Source organism: Lissotriton vulgaris, chromosome 11 (genome assembly GCF_964263255.1).
Source record: "Lissotriton vulgaris chromosome 11, aLisVul1.2, whole genome shotgun sequence".
NCBI lineage: Eukaryota > Metazoa > Chordata > Amphibia > Caudata > Salamandridae > Lissotriton > Lissotriton vulgaris.
In genome coordinates this window covers 981,882,195-981,902,026 of record NC_141699.1, presented here as the reverse complement: position 1 = coordinate 981,902,026, position 19,832 = coordinate 981,882,195, and the positions used below count along the sequence as shown (strand labels likewise).

The following is a 19,832-nucleotide window of genomic DNA, read 5'->3' as shown; positions in this document are numbered from 1 at the left end:
CCGGATTATCGTGCCCCTCGCTCTCGTTGGCTTAAACCACTCTGTAGACTTCTGGGCATTCGTCAGTGTCTAGTGGTGATGCGTACTTTAATGACTGACACATCCCCTGTGATTGTATGTGCTGTCGCAAAATTTTTGAAATGGTCTTGGTTGATTCGTAATAGAAGGCTTTCTGTATCAATTTAATCCTTGTATTAACCTTTTAAATCAATTCTTGTACTTATTTTTAACGATTATGTGTAACAGAGTGTATTTGATATTATTATGAAATTGTATTTTTGTATTGCTTTTATGGTATTGGTATAGCGAAATAAAGCCAATCAATCAATCAATCAATCAATCATATCCGCAGTGGCAATCTTTGAATGAGATTTGTTAAAATAAAACAAGGTCCATTCGTAGATTTCCATTGCACATGCCTTGCATTTGCATGCATGGGTGGCCATCTTGGAATGGTAAGAACACCAATTTAATATTGCCACCAGACGGATGGCAGGTGCGAAAAGGGGGAGAGAGACTGGATGGGGAAGGAGGAGTAGCAGGGACAGACTAAGGCAGGGGAAACAGTACATCATATGCAGAGCAATGAAGCAAGATCTGACAACAGCAGTGGGAGGATACATCTTCCATGCAAAATACTGTGAGACTGAAATGCTCCTGAGCAGGAGAAGCACACGAATAGGGAGGACACCCCACTGAAGCAGGAAAGTGACAACATTATCAAATAATGAGTATGAGGCTGACACAAAAAGCAAATCTTAGGATATACAATGTATTGGAAGTAATAGGTTATAACAGACAGCTAAAGATGTGTGTAGCCGAGACCTAAAAAGAATCTTGTCAAGCACCGTCCCCCTTAATTATCTCAACACACCTGGTCTCTGCCCTCCAAATCACATGCTGGTTTCTGTGACCTGAACCTGCACCACCCACAGTACACACATAACAACATAACACTGGTCAATGCACAGCATCATATGGTTGAGTTGCCAAAAATGCAATAAATATCTATACAGGAAATCATTTTCTACTGCTTACTAACAGTAGGATCATGCTATGTCAAATACCTAAAACATCATTAATGTACCCCTGGTGCCCTACTTGGTTGCTTTCGTAATCCAGAGGACTTGCACTGCAAAAGGAGGTGTGGTGTGCAAAACAACAACATAGACGATGCAAAACATCTGCAGGGATAAATAACATGATATCCCGATAGGGGAATTTCTAGAACTAAAAAGCATGCGCTAAAATATATAGTCACTCGTAATCAGTGCCTCATGTTGGAAGCGATAATTATCATACCACCTTAAATCCACCACCAAGGTGCTCAGGATTCAATGGGAGCGGTAAGTATTGACTACTCTTACATTTTGGGGGATAACTGGGAGAATTTGAGGCTTATCGCATCAAAATCCGAGTGGCCTTTTAAATACGGAACTTTTTCCTGTGTTAAATTCCAGCAAGTTGACCTCGCGAATTTTAACTGCAAACTTTATCACACCTGGTAATTACCAGGTGCATTACATCTCCCACCTCATAATTGCAATCCCTTAGCAAATAGTTGTGCAGGGTTTCCCATATAATGTGCCACTTTTAATGGAGGTCTTAGCAATAAAACACCAACCAGAAAAAAACAGGGACACCCTTCTAATTGGAGTTTCTGGTCAAGGCCCTACAAGACAAGTTTATTATAGGGTTCGACGAGCATAGACAGAAGTAAAATAATTCATGTAAAGCCTACTCTCAATAACATCATGGTTTCTCCACTCAATGTCCTATTTGTGACATACAGATGCGTGGTTGGAGCTTTAGGGTTAAAGTAGTCCTACTTGAACACCATCACGTCGTAACAGGGAAGAAATAAATCTCCTTTCACAGCTGTGAGGGTTACACTCTGCTCATGCCAAGGACCTTGGCTTCAGGTCACCCAATAGAGCGTTGTGGGTTCAGCTTTCCGAGTGGAATTTCAAGCAAAAACCCTAAAATTGGATGAGTGCCTTTCCCCTTAAATTGCCTACAGATGTGCTCTCGCGGTCAAGGGAGGCAGTGGAAACCTCTCCCCTTTGTTATGTTCCTTCTAAAAAGTCCATGCACACAATTATTCATCACACTATACACATGGGGACCAATTCGCAGCGATATTGCTCTGCGAAAGTGTGAACTTCTCTTCTAGTACCAGTGGCGTAGGAAGGGGGGTGTGGTGGGTGCTGGCCGCCGCGGAGGTCATCACTGAGGGGGGTGACAAAATGGCAAAAATATGTGTTTTAAACATACATTTTTTTCACATTTTGTGAAACCCGCGGGGGGGGGGTGAAAATAAATTTTCCGCACCGGGTACCACCTGTCCTTGCTACGCCACTGTCTGGTACTCCTGGCTTACTTCTGGAATTCAGGATAAGCCAGGAGTACTAAAAGAGTCAGTTACTGCAAAATCTTTATGAATCACATATATCTGGTGTTTAACAAGTCAAAACAAAAATTGGAAGGAACAGCTAATACCGGTATGTGTTAATTGGCTTCAATCTTTCTGGATAATGTTCGCCTTTCATTTCGTTTTTCTTAATATTCAAATAAGTCGAACAGCAACCTGGTATTTTCTCATATTAATATTTACTGCAGAGGTTAAAGTCTTCAGCTGCGGTCATATTCTGGTTTTCACAAAGGTGAAACTATTACAGTCAAATTTAGGATTTTTTCCCAGTTTTCTCATGGTGGCTTTCTCCAGCTTCCACCAACAAAGCTGGCCCCAGGCTGGGTCCAGTTCACGTGCATCAGTAGACCCACACTCATGCAGACATCAGATATGAACTGGATAGCTAATGCTGGTCAGCAGCGTCCCAAACTCTGCACAATCTTAATTATAACAAAAGCTCCATAGAATATACCTTCCTTTTATTTGCATGCGTACACTTTTAATTAACAAATGTTCATCGTAAGTATTTATGTGCTGTCCCACAAATTATCTATTCGTAAGTCATTTCATATTGATAATCATACGGAAAGCTTTATTTCCATGCTTATTTTTAAGTAAGCACCAGTGATACTTCACTAAACAGATTTTCACCTTGTTTCAAATAGGTCATTTAACAAAGTGACATTAATTCCCAGGCCGTGTCCTGGACTGCACTAATAATAATGGGGCACATGCATCAAACTAATTACCGTCGCAAATGGGCCGATTCGCAGAATCGCCCCCTTTGCGACCGGTAATTAGCCATTTGGGATGCATCAAGCCCAAAGCCATTCGCAAAATAGGTAATCGCAAAATGTGTGATTACCTATTTTGCGAATGCAGTTAGGGAATTGCAATTTGCGATTCCCTAAATGCAATGCAAGAAGCAATCTCGGGTTGTGAATTTGCATTAAGGAATCGCAAATTACCATCAACTTCAAGTTGATGGTAATTTGCAATTCCTCAGAAAAATTCAAAAAATTGCATTTTTTTCTAAGTGCCATATGGGCCGCAAATGTCCTTAGGGGAATGTGTGTGCTCCACATGTGCACACATGCCAATTTTGGGGGTGCATCAGGGTGGCCTTTTGGCCCCCTAGCACCCTTGAAATTGCATACGCAATGTGTGATTACCTATTTGGTAATCGCAAATTGCAAATGGTTTTCCATTCATTCCTATGAGCCTCTAGGCCCATAGGAATGAATAGGAAAGCATTCCCTATTAGAGAATTGCAATTTGCGATTCGCTTATAGGAAATGTGTAGGGATCGCTTTTTTTTTAGCGAAACCTACATGCATGGGCAATTGTGATTCCTTAATAATTGCTATTAAGGAATCGCAAAGGCTTACCTTGATGCATGTACTCCAATAATCCATATTTGTAAATCGAAAACATATCACCCCTTAAGGTTTCAAGGCGCTGAGGGCCATCGGAAGGATTCGGTGAGCTATTACCCAGAGTCACGGTGCTGAGATGAGCTGCCACTGGCGCCAGGGATCGAACGGTGAGCTCCACGCTCCAGCGTCAACCACTTTGGCCACTGCGCCACACCTCTCCTTTTTAAGGAGCCTGTACCTACCTTTGAATTAGAACATTGGAATGTTGAGCGCCCCATTGAAGACAGAGGGCAACATTTAAATGGGGTTAAGAGAGGCCTTTGTTTTTACTAGGGGCAAAATTAACCCAAGAAATCTTTCAGGAGTATTTCTTCACTAGCATTAAAACGTTAATAAAAAAAAGACTTCAAACTGTTTCCTTACAATATTAGAATGAAGTTGAAACTTTTTCATCCAAAGCACTATTACATTTCAAGCTTTAGATTGCAGGTCCTCGGGGCACATGGATGTAAAGCAGCTAAAGCAGAAAAGTGCAGTAATGACAAGTGAGGTAAGACATGTTATGACTTATTCAATAACAGCCCCATGCAGTCTGTAGCCTCCTAAATCAAGCCGCAAAGCTGTGTTTGTTAATGTACAAGAGAGCGTCACATGGATTTCAAAAACATTATCATCTTAGTTCAAAGGCTAACACGATTAATTTTTTTATAAACTTTGCTTTATTGATTTTCACACACGAAACAACCAAACAGGGAGTGCAAAGTACCAAGTACAAAATCTGGAAAGCCCCCATAACTACATCAGGTGATGTCTCAGCAATAAACAGTATCGTACACAGCAAAAATAAGCACCAAAAGAATACAGCATGGGGAACATTATGTTACCAGATCCAAGCCATCGAGCCGGGTTCATAGCAGAGAAACCATCAATGTCACCCTTGGCTGTCATATCAGCTGTACAACAACACATATTACGCAGAAGTCCTACCCCACCGTCTGAACTATCGTTCAAGCTGTATTTCCCCTCATCATTGTATTTGACTAGCAGGGGCCCCCACTGCATGTTTCCGTCCGCAGCCCCTCCATCAGTGCGGTAAAGGTGCATGCAGTTCTTCTCCCACCTTGCCGCCAAAACCTGGAACACCCTCCCCATCCTCCTACGGCAGACCCAGGACCTACTAACCTTCAGGAGGCTACTCAGGACCTGGCTATTCGAGCAGTAGAAGCACCCCTCCCCCCACCTCAGCGCCTTGAGACCCTCGCGGGTGAGTAGTCAAGTCAAGTCAAGTCAGAGAATTTATATAGCGCACTACATATCAAGGCGCTTAGAAAGGGGAGGAGGATTACTTGTCAAATATCCACGTTTTAAGTTGCTTTCTGAATGCTAGGTGGTTCTGGGTAAGGCGAAGGTAAGTGGGGAGTGAGTTCCATGTTTTAGCAGCCAGGTATGAGAAGGATCTGCCTCCCATGGTGGTCTTGTTGATGCGAGGTACGGTGGCGAGGGCTTGGCTGGAAGAACGTAGTTGGCGGGAGGGGGTGTAGAAGGACAGTCGTGAGTTGAGGCATTCTGGTCCGATGTCGTAGAGTGATTTGTGTGCGTGGGTTAGCAGTCGGAAAGTGATCCTCTTATTGACGGGTAGCCAGTGGAGGTCTTTAAGGTGACCAGAGATGTGTTCGTTGCGTGGGATGTCTAATATGATCCTGGCTGAGGCGTTTTGAATTCGTTGGAGTTTCTTCTGGAGTTTAGCGGTAGTGCCCGCGTAGAGGGTGTTTCCGTAGTCCAGTCGGCTCGTGACCAGAGCGTGGGTGACTGTTTTCCTTGTTTCGGTGGGGATCCAGCGAAATGTTTTTCTGAGCATGCGGAGAATGTTGAAGCAGGATGAAGAGACGGCGTTGGCCTGTCTGTTCATTGAAAGTGAGGAATCCAGGATGACGCCTAGGTTCCGTGCGTGGTCTGTCGGGATGGGTGCTTTTCCGAGGGCTTCCGGCCACCAGGAGTCGTCCCATGCAGAGGGGGATGTACCTAAGATGAGGACTTCTGTTTTGTCTGAGTTCAGTTTCAGACGGCTTTGTTTCATCCATTCGGCAACTTCTTTCATTCCTTCGTGTAGGTTAGTTTTGGCGGTGCTGGGGTCATTGGTGAGAGAAAGGATTAGTTGAGTGTCATCCGCGTAAGAGATGATGTTGAGGTTGTGTTGGCGTGCGATGGTCGCGAGGGGGCTCATGTATACGTTGAAGAGGGTGGGGCTGAGTGAGGATCCTTGTGGTACGCCACAGAGGACTTCGGTGGCCTCGGACTTGAATGGTGGGAGGCGGACTCTCTGGGTTCTTCCGGTGAGGAACGAGGTGATCCATTCAAGTGCTTTTCCTTGGATTCCGATGTTATTGAGGCGTTGTAAAAGGGTTCTGTGGCAAACTGTGTCGAATGCTGCAGAGAGGTCGAGGAGGATGAGGGCGACTGTGTCTCCATTATCCAGTAGAGTTCGAATGTCGTCTGTTGCTGCGATGAGGGCGGTCTCAGTGCTGTGTTTTGCTCGGAAGCCAGATTGTGAGGAGTCAAGGGATTTGTTGGCTTCGAGGAAGGCGGCGAGCTGGTTGTTGACAGCTTTCTCGATGACTTTGGCCGGGAATGGAAGGAGCGAGATGGGGCGGTAATTTTTGAGTTCGGTGGGGTCCGCAGATCCCTCAGCCATGAAGACTTCAGCGGTACTCTAGCTCCCAACCACCAGATGGCTATTCGCCCTATAGCCCGCAGAAGCCAGTCGGGTAAGTCTGTAAGGAATCTTGCGCCCCCCTGGTATTGCCGCCACTCCCAAGAGGCAGACCAGTGGTGTCAGAGGGACCGCTAGACCTGTAGCCCTTACAATTCTAGGCACTACCTTCCTCCAGAACCCTTGGACCGCATTACAGGCCGAGGCCAGATGCATAAAGGTGGAATCCACCTCCCCATATCGCATATATCTTGCCGCACTAGAGGGGTCCATCCTATTACAGCTGACTAGAGGTCACATAGGTGCGGTGTAGAAACTAGAAATGAAGTATCTTAAACCAATGGTTACAAGACACCGTAGGCACCAGTTTGCATGCACACGTTCAGTCCACAGCCACAATGGGGTTCTCCAGTTCCCTTTTCCAGGCCAGACGTGCCACATAAGGTACTCAGCACATATCCGGGAGCGCTTTAAAAAATAAGGTAATCAAGTGCCTTCCTTCTCATTGGAGTAATCCACCAAGCACCCAAGAGGGCTGTGTCGTCGCTGGAAAGCTAGTCCACACTTTCCTTGTTGTGCGTTCCAGCTTGGCGTAATGAAAGAAGTGATCCAGTCCCACACCAAAGGCCTCCTGTGCATCCTGAAAGGTGAGGAAAGCCATGCCATGATATATATTATATACCACCTGACAGCCTCACAACCCCCCATTGTTCAATGGATATATCCTCATCAATTGCCTGGAACGATGCAAGATCCCAGAGTCTTAACTCCCCTATCAAAGGGAGCCCTACGAAGTACCTTCCCACATACTGTCTCCCAAAGCATGGCCATATGCCTCACTAAGTATGGGACCAGGAATTCTGATTGACCCCCTTCATCAACCGGCATGCCAAAGTGACGTCCCCCCCCCCCAAGCATGTCCTTGAATAATCTTTTCCCAAAGTTGTCAGGGTCCGCCAGCTGCTGTGTGCTGTAAATATGCTGCATACTAAAATAATTGCATATCGGGGAAAGCTAGACCACCATCCTCCATATCCCATTTTGAGTCCAACAGGGCAACCCTGCTGCGCCTCCTAGCCCAGCCCAACACAATCAGTAAACTATCAGTCTTCGAAGAAACTGTGGCCCAAGCAGAAACATCGAATTTTGGACAAAGTAGTGGTAGTGAGGGAGAAAAAGCATCTTAGCCACAGCTGCCTCACTCCATCACTGACACTGGGAGCCTGTTCTGAAAACCCTATTGAGCCCTCCAATCCTTCTATGACCGTCTCCACATTCAAACGCTGGTGTCCTGCCTCAGTATGCGCAAACTGAATGACAACATAACAAAATCTATCTATCTCCCAGTGGAGGCCTAGAATACGGAGCTGGGAGGCCTGTTCCCCACTAACTCCACCCAAGTAGCAAAAGCAGTGACTTTCAGACATTAAGCCGTAAGCCGGACACCCCACCAAAGTTCGCCAGAAACCCTATCAAGAGAAGTACCAACCTGCTGGGGGCACAGAAATATATCAGCGCCTCATTGGCATATAGGGAGATGACATGCGTTGAGCCTCCCACTAAAATCCCTCAATAAGGCCAGTGGCTCAATCACAAGCGCAAAGAGGAGTGGTGAGAGAGGACATCCCTGACTGGTTCCCCTATCAATCGACCACTCCTCTGAAAGCTCTCCCCCTACCCGAATGCAGATCAAGGGGTCAGTATGCAGCAACCGCATTCAACTACAAAAGATGGGCCTTAATCCCGTCCTCCTTAGTGCTGTCATCAAATAAGCCCACTCCACCGTGTCAAAGGCTTTTTCTAAATCTAAGGAGACAAGAGCCAATTCGCAGTCATCATCCATAGTTTTGTGCAACACATGCGTGAGCCTATACAAATTAAACGCCATGCTGCGGGTCAGCATTAAAGTAGCAATGATCCTCATGCACCAAATCCTGAATGCCTCCCCCAGTCTGGTCGCCAGTAGTTTGCATTGTATTTTATATCGGAATTAAGCATAGTGAGGGGCCTATACAAAGAAGAGCCAGCAGGGTCACCTCGGGTTTCAAGGAAAGACATGTAATTCCTTCCCGCATAGCAGGTGGAAGGATCCCAACCGTTTACACCTCATGGAGGACTACTAACAACTTCTCTTTGAGTGTAGCGGAATAGGTTTGAAAAAACTCCACAGGGAAGCCATCACCACTAGGGGCCTTGGACCTATTAAGGGCATCCTGACATACCACATCCATCAAGAGTTTTGAAGGCATGCGCCAACTCTGCACCCAGAGGAAAGCATCCCCCATCCCAACCGGAGCAGCACAGGAGCGTTGTCAGAGAGGAACTACCCCAAGTGAGTCACCACGATCAACGTTTCAGGGTCCAGCCCAGCCACAAACATATGGTCCAGGGAGCTACAAGTATTGTGGGTTGGATAATGGCAGGTGTATTCCCACCCCTCCGGGTGAAGTACCCGCCAGCCGTAAAGGAGACCCAAGTTGCACATGACCGCGGCAAGAGAACCTTCATCAGGGGCTTAGTACCCTGCTTCGGAAGGAGGGGGGTCCTTCTCCCTATCCAGGATGCAACTTTAGTCCCCTGCCCAAATAACAGGGGAGCCCATACTATCCTCCAGAAGGTCCTGAATTTGCGCATAAAAATGCCTGTCATCCAAATTAACTGGATATGTAGGTGAGCAACCCAATATACCCTTGCGGGCTCGGGCAATACTTATTATAAGAACAATGGCCAGCAAGGGGTTTTATTGTTTTTCTATTTCTCAGCACTGTTAGGACCTGTATTGAATAGTCAAAGTACCTAAACCTGAGATTAATCAGTGGCTGTCCTATGTTATTAATTTTTAGAAAAAGAAGTCCAACAAAATCAGAACAAACAGTGTTACCACACTAACACAGTATATACAATGAATGATGAATAAAATGCGAGAAACCAGGGTTTTGTGTTGTCTGAAAGTTATTATTTGTTTTCAAGACAGAAAAATATATTTATATACAAAAAAGATGGGCATTCATGAAAAATAGGGTACATACATGGATATTATTTAGATATTCAAGGTATTAGTTGTTTCTTCCTTTGACATATCTAAATACTAAGTCCAGACTGCTTAAACACAATAGTACATTGATTTCAACTCAAAATCAGAAGAAAATCAAAAGAGGACATAAAATCAAAGGTGCAGAGTTGGACCAAAATAGTCGACGTTTCGGTCTTTTTGGGAGTTTTTCATAAGACCATCATCAGGACAAAATAGTTCTATATACAATAGATGACCCTTTTTACTTAGTTAGAGACATGTCAAATTAAATTCAAGACGGCAGCAGCACTTTCAATTGTGGCGTTGGTACGAGGCAAAGAAGTGAATCTTTTGTGCCAAAATTTCACTCGTATTATATACAGGAGTGCTGTCTACAATTTCTGACGGGATGTCCAAATTCGATCAATTTCAAAGCACTTGTATATTTTTTGAATCTCGGACGTGACCGCGCCAAAAACTTCAAACGAATCCGGTAAGCAAGCCTACAATTGAAAGTGCTGCTGCCGTCTTGAATTTATTTTGACGTGTCTCTAACTAAGTAAAAAGGGTCATCTATTGTATATAGAACTATTTTGTCCTGATGATGGTCTTATGAAAAACTCCCAAAAAGACCGAAACGTCGACTATTTTAGTCCAACTCTGCACCTTTGATTTTATGTCATCTTTTGATTTTCTTCTGATTTTGAGTTGAAATCAATGTACTATTGTGTTTAAGCAGTCTGGACTTAGTATTTAGATATGTCAAAGGAGGAAACAACTAATACCTTGAATATCTAAATAATATCCATGTATGTACCCTATTTTTCATGAATGCCCATCTTTTTTGTATATAAATATATTTTTCTGTCTTGAAAACAAATAATAACTTTCAGTCAACACAAAACCCTGGTTTCTCGCATTTTATTCATCATTCATTGTATATACTGTGTTAGTGTGGTAACACTGTTTGTTCTGATTTTGTTGGACTTCTTTTTCTAAAAATTAATAACATAGGACAGCCACTGATTAATCTCAGGTGTAGGTACTTTGACTATTCAATACAGGTCCTAACAGTGCTGAGAAATAGAAAAACAATAAAACCCATTGCTGGCCATTGTTCTTATAATATGTCATCCAAATTAGGCGCATACGTATTTAGGATTGTAATGTCTTTACCATCCAGTGTACTCTGGAGTAAAAGGTAAAGCCCCCCATTGTTTGCCCTACTGTAAGCATGTCGAAAGGGGACCCCGGGTGCAAACCATATGGCCACTCCTCTAGTATGGGAGGAGTAAGTAGCCAAGAATAATTGACCCCTCCATTTCTACCCCAGTTTCTGAACTTCCCCACCCATTAAATTAAATGAGTTTCTTACAAACACACTATCTGCACCATGTGGCGCCTAAGGAACGAGTGCACCCTATACCTCTTGGAGTAGCCCTTAAGGCCTTTGACATTCCTAGTTAAAACATTAGTACAGTCAGCCATTGACCACTACAACCCAAGCCCTGCGGTACCGGCCACCAATAACCCCAGCCGGATGCTGACCCCAGAATTCCAGCCGGAGAAAAGCAAAAATTTGGTATCTCATGCACACTGCAATCAAGAACATATACCCCACATCAAAAGGAATGCAAAACATTTGAACACCTCCAATCCCCTCCACCCTGGATGAACAGTAAAAGACTTAAGATCCCTTCCGCCAGGACCCACAGCCTAAACTCCGTACCCCAACCAAGACCTACCACTGAACAGTGGAAGAGCATCCCGAACCCCATGCACAATGTAGCGCTGTACTAGGAACACAGCACAAACCAGCACATCTTAAAAACAGTACAACAAATAGACATAGCCCCGGCAGTGCCCCAGGTGCTTCACCCCCACCCCTAAGAAAAAGAAAAAGAGGGGAGAGAGAATGAATGCAGAAGAGACTAGAACATGACACAATACATGGTCAAAAATCAGGCAGCTGAGTCGCCCAAGTCCAAAGCAGCTCCTGACAGGCATGCCCACCGTGGAATCCAACACATTGTGACTGGGAGCCACCGAAATAGTACCATCTCCTTGGATAATGACTCTCGTTCGTCTCTCCCCCTCAAGGGCTGACGCCTCTCCAGACGCTTGCTCCTCCCATGACCTCCAGTTTGGGCAATGAGCACCCTACCCCAGGGTCCCGACTATGCGTACCAGTTTACCAAGGTCTCGTCCTCTCCCTGGGTATCTTGTCCCAGACCTCCAACCATCATCAAACATCCTCTGGAGTATCGAAGAAGTAAGACTTGGCCACGGACAAAACCCTCAATCAAGCTGGATACAGCAACATGTATCTGAGGCCTATCGATCGCAGCTTAGCCTTAACCTCCAGGAAGCCCTTTCGGGATCCCTGTAGCTTGTCAGTGTAATCTGGATAAATTGAGATCCTGTGGTTCTTGAAGTGAGTGGGCACAATCCATCTCTGGGCAGCACGAGTTGAGGATTCGAGCAGGTCTGGGGGGCTACACCAACGTCTGTTGCATCTTCTTGGTCACAAAGAAGGGGGAGGGGGAGAGTCCAGTAGGCTTCCACACATCCCAAATCCAACGTTCCACAAAACTCTTGTTAAATCCCCCTCAGCTCGTTCCTGTAACCCCCAAAAACTGACATTATTTCAGCGAGACCTCGTCTCCAAGGCCTTTACTGAAGGCTGCCGGCGCCACTGCCCCTGGAGCGCCGGGAATCCCCGCTCCCTGCGCTGTCTCCGCACCAGCATCCAGGCCGACCCCAACCCACCCCTATACCCCACAAGGGTCAAAGCTCCTTCTTTGGGCAACAAATGAGCACAAGTGTCCCTCAACTGTACCTCAATCAGCAGTCACTAGATGGGCGGGTGGCAACCACACCAGACTGCACAGTATGAGGCCTCTCACAAAAGCGCCCAAAAAGGTTCCTGCATGTCCAGAAGAAAGAGAGGCCAGTTCTGCGAAAGGAATAATACAATCCATGTATTGAGGCCGCCATGCACACAGATGCGGGGGCCCACATTTCCAGGCACGAGAGTCACAAGGCCCCACGACACAGGCTCCCACTGGGACCGCTGCACTAAAAAAAAGGCCGAAGACCCCTTCAAAAGAGACCTCCACAGGTCGTGAATGTCTCCCCCACATAGCCAGCTCTCAGTACTGCAAGGAGAGCCCAGAAGGACCTCACACAGGTGCCTCATCCCACCAGTCAGTCCAGAATCGTTCACTCACCACGGCGCTTCCCACTCAGTAACAGGGGAGAAGGAATGCCGACCAACTGGCCCCGCTTCTTAGTTGTGGGCCCATATCAACGCGGAACTGCAGAGCCCGCCCAGGGGAGATCACGGCTCCGTAAGCGGGACTCAATTCAAGCGCCAGTTAAGTGCAGCCACAGCATTCAGGCCAGGGAGAGACCGCTATACTCCCCGACACTCAGGGAGCCGCCCACATGCCACTCGATTGATCAAGAGAGCCGGATCGCAGCTCAAAAGGCTGCCTCCTGTAACCGCCACATGAAGCTGGCAGAAAGGCAGTTGGGACACAGAGGGTCCGCTGCCAGGCCCTGATCATGGTGTTCATTCCTGCCGCAGGCCGCAACAGTCAGAACAGTGTAGGTGGCCGTCCCCACATCAATCACCACCTGTTTTGCATCCCCTGGGCTCCGGGACACTGTAAGGTAAGCTTTGTAGCCTACCTAAATGTTAGTAACGCCAGGGGCAGCAGGATTTCGCATGATTAGAGTCTCTTAGAATTGCATCCTTTTGGCCATTTTGAATGGCCATACCCCCGCAAACACATGATTAGTCATAGGGCCACACTGCCTGTCTTAGCTGCTTCTTGTGACAATGCTTTTCATATATTGTGACAATGCTATATAACACAATTACAGAAAGAACAAAACACATTAATTAATATATATTTTACCTGAATCTTTAGTGTCTTCATCTTCTAAACTGTCACCTTCTGCAATGAAAATAAGTATTCAAAATTAGCTTACTTTATTAAACAATGCAAAGAAAACTTGTATGTAGACTCTTTCAGTAGAAACGGCAGAACCGAACATGATGTTTTTACACTCAAATAGAAATAGAATTCAAAGGAAAATGCAAAGCACGTTTTTTCAAATTATAAATGCCTAGCAGATTTGTTTCAAAGCAGAACACCAGTGTATTCATTTACCATTGTTACATGTATTGATGCTATGATAATACAATGATAGAAGACATTTGTTCCACATCAGGATTATGATCTGACAAAAGGGGAGTGATCCTTGCTTTCTGTAATCATGGGTTGATCACTCCATCACTGCAAATAAATTACTTTTGAAACAATCAGCTACTATTGAAATATTCTATAAAATTTCTAAGTCCTAGGTTTTCAGGGGTGGTAGGAGAAGTCCAGTCAGGCACAGCAAAGTTTTACCTCCGGAACAGCACTTTTGGGGTCAGGGCCCACTCCAGCAGAGGCCAACAACAGGGTTCATGGGAGGGCCAGTTGGAACTTGTGAGCTGAACTGGACAGATGCAGGATAAGGCCCCTTGCAGCTTGTTGTGTCAAGGTATCTTGAACAAGAGGTCAGTAGTATGACCGTTGGAGTCCGCACCTGTCCTGAATACATGAAGGAGCAGGTCCACTCCTTCAGGGCTCCTCTCAGGTCACAAATAGCAGGTTTAGCCCTCTTTTGATCATTCTCAGGTCCTGAAACTTTTCTTAAGAGGGTGCCACTGGATGCCACATGTATGCTTGTCACTGACTTGTGGGTGGGGGTGACGCCTATCCCCTCCCTAGCTAATGGGGTAAAGGTTTGCAGGGGTAGCTCTACCCACTTTTGCAGGAGTTCTTGTCTGCCCTAATGTAAAAAATCTGCAGTGCCCCTAATTTCTAAACTCCAAAATGGGGAAACCTTTATCCCCTTGTGTATAGCCTGTGTGCCACAGAGATCAGCACTACTCAGTGGTTGCTCCAAACAAATTATGGGAGTGCCTCCCCTCCCAATGGGATTGGAGCCTGCCTGACTGGGAGAACAAAAGAAGATGCCAGACCAGGTGTCATCTAACATCTGCTTAAGGTAGTAAGTAACTTAGGTTTCTGGCCACGGCCCAAATCGTCACATTTTGATGGAGTATCCCATCCGTTAAACCCTAAATAAGGCCTTAAGTGACTTGAATTTTGTTTGAAATTATCATGATATAACGTTAATGCCTCCTCAATACCTTGTAAATAGTTTTCTGACACTAAGGAGTTAGGTCCTTAACCATGAAGTCAACTGGACCATCAATTAAATGTGTACAAAAAAATTGCCAACTTAACCTTACTTGACACCTCCCAATTGAGGAAAACAAACCAGTATTACTATATGGTCTGTTTGGTATATTTACTTAATACCTTTTTGCTTTTTATTTCATTATATTCAAAAACGTTTAGGTACAAAAAAGACACTTAAATACATTCAACAATTCCAACATAAATTTTCAAAGCAAATTACATTCCACATTGCATATATAAACACCACATAAATTACATTACATATATAAACACCATATTCATTTTGATCAACAATTAGACTCACATAAATGATATCTAACTAAACAAAGGACAAAGTGAACATTTAGATACTATTATTCAACAAGTAGCAAATTAGTGCATATTAAATTTGTCAAAGTCATTAAATGTACTGCAAATTAATGCATTCCTGATTCAAAAGCCGACGCGTTTCGAACCCATTCCTGTCACTTTATGGGTTCTCATCAGGGCTCTGTCTCTTTTATTTATCTACAGAATATATGTAAAAAAAGAAAAAATTAGATTCTATTTACCGTGGGGTCTGAAACAGATTTGCAGGAATCACTTCTACTACTATGTAAATCATCACTACTACCATATAAACAACCAACGTGTCTTCTCTTTTCGACATTTTTAACCAGGACTTAGCCTTTATCAAGCGGCTCTGACTAATCAAGAAGTTATCATCGATTGGTTGTGCTAGTGATTTGAAAGTCAATACTGCTAATAGTTTCATCTGTGACTCCTGAGGAAGGCTGATTTCTCTGCCGAAACGCGCGTCGAGTGTTTATAAATAATTCTACAATGTCCCTTATGTCATTGGTGATCTTGATTGTATTATTATTTGTTACTTGTCTGATTTATATGCGAGTATGATTTATATGTCCTGTATTTATCGTGTTTGAAGTCTGTTGATGAATTTTAATGTACTATATTTTTACTGTATCATATAGTTTGACTTATGTGTCCGAGTCTCTATATGATTTTTATCTATGTTAATTAAATATATATTTTTTAATATACATTTCATTTTTTGATATTCCTTTCCTCTACTGGTCTTAGACTAATTGTTCACATACTTAGCTGATGGCCTAGGAGTTTTTTTCCACATTGGTTTTTACCCTGCCCTAGGAGTCTATGTATTACTGATACCCAGGGGGTCCTTGTTTTCTCTCATCAAAACATTAAAAGTCTACACTCTATAATACTTTCACAAAGCAAAGAATACTTGGCTAAGGGCCTAGAAAGCCCAGGGGAGAATTTGGAGCTGTTTGTGCCCGACCTCCCTTCTTTTTAAGGGAGCTGTGTTGTGTGTGTTAACTCTACCTGAGAAAAGACACACACTATTTCTGGTTGCGAAGTGGCGGAATCAGCTGTGTGTTTGAGGGATGGTGTGTTTGTGTGTGTTTCTCTGTGTATGTTTTAAGTGTGTTAATGGCAAACGTATGCCTCAGCCTATTGCTAATCCTGCCAGAACCTGCATTATTGTTTTACTGGGGGAATGTCACACCTTGCATGGCAATGTGGGCAATTTTGAAAGGGCTATTGTGCTTCACAAGTGCAATGTAGAAACAGTGTGAGGGTAGTCACCAGCCCAGACAATCTCCACAGCTTGTTAATGTGTGTTTCTCTGTGTATGTTTTAAGTGTGTTAATGGCAAACGTATGCCTCAGCCTATTGCTAATCCTGCCAGAACCTGCATTGTTGTTTTACTGGGGGAATGTCACACCTTGCATGGCAATGTGGGCAATTTTGAAAGGGCTATTGTGCTTCACAAGTGCAATGTAGAAACAGTGTGAGGGTAGTCACCAGCCCAGACAATCTCCACAGCTTGTTAGTGTGCTGGAACAGTCCAGGCATATTGAACATTGCCCTTAGCAGCTTTAGGGCAGACAGCAGGCACATTAAAAATAACTTTTTTTAACAGTTAAATAATAATATGGAACATATGAAAGACAACCATGGCAGGCTTTCACATTGATTATATTATTAATGGAGCCTTGGCGAGTTTTTTTGCATATTTGGAAGCGAGGTATCACTTTAGAATACACTGATTATGAACAATGTGGTCGGGCTAGAAAAGAGTGGCAAAATAAGATGGTTGTGCTACGTGAGGAAATTCCTCACGGATTTGGGTATGGGGAATTATTTTTCCGACCCATCCTCTAAATGTAATTTTTCAAGAAAGCTTTTGAAGGAGAAGTGTATGACCTACCTACATGATTATAGAACATCAATAGAAATGAAAAAAACGACGGTGGTGGTGGCCCATGAACAAATTATGATTTCTAGGAAAATGCAGCCATATGTTAAACTACAAATGAGAGGTTTTTATTAACCCGTTTCAGAATTAATTTGTTGTTTAGGTTACTTAGTTTCCCCGTTACTAATGACTGGACAAAAAATTTGATTAAGTGCCCCTGCGATGATTTGTCAGAACAATCAGATATTCATATACTTTTCTTTTGTAAATTTTATACAATGCCGAGACGAATATGGGTTGTTCCATTATTGAAGTCCATGGAAATTAATCGATGTCGCCCTGCTTTTGTAGCTGTACAGAAGCTTGATAACATTTTAACTATTGTATGTATTTCTTCATTTTTAAAAAATGTTTTTAAATCACGTAAATCAATTGTATCCTGAACTATGACGAGTTGATCTTGGTGTATTGGATGAATTTTAATTGTGATTTTATTTGTACTTTTATGGTTATTCTGTTTTAATAACCGAATAAAGAATTAAACTGAAGAAAACTGAAAACTGAATACACTGGCAGAAATTCCAATAGTATTTAACATTCTAACAGCAATGACCTGCTATCGTTCACAGAAACCAGGATGGGAACACTGCAGTAGACATGCACTGCTTCTCATGAGACACTGATACTTGCGGGCTCTGCGCTTGGCGTGCCCTGTGTTTCTGTAAAAAGCAACATTTTCCTAACAAGTAAAAACACACAGAAATAATGCTTTTGGGTTTCAGCGGCACGCACTGAAACTTTGAAATAATTCATGAGCGCCGCCTCAACAACCTGCAAAACCAACAACTTTTAGTCACAAACATTTACCACATTTTTAAAACATTTCTGCAAGAAGGCCTGTTAGAAATTGGGTCTCTAGTTGGCAGACTTATGCACCCTGTCCAAGTAGGGATCACAATCCTAGTAAGGGTAAGTCAGATACACAACCTAAATTACATTGTACCCCTCTGGGCGCTTGGCACAGAGCAGTCTAGCTCAACTAAAGAGGTAATGGTTAAAGTATTTGCGCAACACTTAAATTACAGTATAACAGTGAAAACACCAGAAACAGAATCCACACCAGTTTAGAAAAATAAAGAATATTTTTATGAGTAAAGCATTACCAAAATGACAAAAATCCATTAAGTAGACCTTGAGATATGAATGTTTAAAAGCAAATAGTGCTTAGAGGTAGCTTGAGGTCGAACAGGACTGGAGTAAATTCAAAGTTCAGGCCGACTGGACGGAGGGCAGCCTGGCTACAGGACCCACGCATGGCCTGCTGGAAAAGTACCTTGGATGGAGCAAGCGTCGGTGTCGAAGGCTCAAAGTGTCGGTTCCGATCCACGAACTTGGGTAGATGCGTCGTCAAGCCTCGCACTAGGGTCCCACGTCATTGTCAAACCCTTTACGATGCAGGTGATGTGTCATCGAACCTCACAGTCGGGCCATGCGTCAGCGTTGAACCGCTTATAATGCAGGCACTGCGTCGTAGTCAAGTCTTGCAGTCAGATCACACATTGTTGTCGAGTCAAGCAGGAATGTCCTCAAATCTGCGATGCATCAGCGTTGAAGGGCACTGCCTTGGTTCTGATCGCCAGAAGGTAATCACTGTGTCGATTTTTGCAGAAAAAGAGCTGTAGAAGCCACTTTCAATGCCCAGAAGTGGATTAGCACATCTTGGCAGAGAAGGACTCACAGTTGGCAGAGTGCAGCAGCTGAATTAGAGTTGAGGTAAGTTTTTGATGGCCTTCTACAACAGGAGGCAAGCCAGCAAACCCTTGGAGAACTTTGGTTCAAGAATGGAGAGAGGAAGTCCAGTCCTTCTCACTCCCAGGCAAGAAGCAGCAGGCCAAAACAGCAAAGCGGGTAGCAAAGTATCAGTCCCTCCTGCAGCACAGCAATCAGCAGGCCAACCCAGCAAAGCAGACAGTAAAGTGGCAGTTCCTCCTACAGCACAGCAGCTCTTCTTCTTGGCAGAATGTCTTCAGTTCCAGCAAAGATCTGAAATCATGGTGTCAGAAGTCCAGTACTTATTTATACCCAAATAAGCCATTGAAGTAGGGAGACTTCAAAGAGATGCTTTAAAGAGCACAAGGCCCTGCCTTTCCTGGCATGGCTCCAGACTCACTATAGGACTATGAACCCCTTTGTGTAGGTGACAGGCACAGTCCTATTCAGGTGGAAATGTCAGCTATTCCCTCTCACCCTGCCTCAGGATGACCCATCAACATGCAGATTGCTGCTCAGTCGCATCTATTCTTCCTTTTTGGGTGGTTGTTTAGAGAGAAAGCAGGAAGCTGTCACCCACCCCTGACGTGTATTTCAGGGACAGGCAGAAGGCACCAAATGGTACAAGTATCAAAATGGCAACTTTCTAAAAATTGCATTTTCTGAACTGCAATTTAAAAACCAACTTCGCCATAAGTTGTGCCAGAAACACCAAATGTGATCTTGTCTCGCGGGGAAACTACACTTATAAAATGTTATAAGGCAGTCCCAATGTTAACCTATGGGAGAAATAGGCCTTGCAGTAGTGAAAAACTGATTTAAGGGTAGTTCACTACCAGGACATGTCCTACTTTTTAAATACACTGCACCTTGCCCTTGGGGTTGACCAGGGCCTCCATTTGGGGTGACCTATATTTAATAACAAGGAAGGTTTGGGCTTGGCAAGTAAGTTACCTTGCCAGGTCGAAATGGCAGTTTAAAACTGCCCACACAGGATCTGCAGTGTCAGGCCTGAGACATATTTAAAGGACTATGGAAGTGGGTGGCACAATCAGTGCTGCAAGA

General features: G+C 44.1%; 1 protein-coding gene across 2 annotated transcripts in view; it reads right to left on the bottom strand.

The window, feature by feature from the left end:
* The window catches only part of LOC147683812 (NACHT, LRR and PYD domains-containing protein 1b allele 5-like), a 213,968-nt gene that overhangs the window by 169,656 nt on the left and 24,480 nt on the right, over positions 1–19,832 (bottom strand). For both annotated transcript variants that reach the window (XM_086944210.1, XM_086944209.1), the window contains exon 3: positions 13,436–13,474. The gene's annotated coding sequence lies outside the window, so the exon portion shown is untranslated. The remainder of the gene's footprint in view (positions 1–13,435; positions 13,475–19,832) is intronic.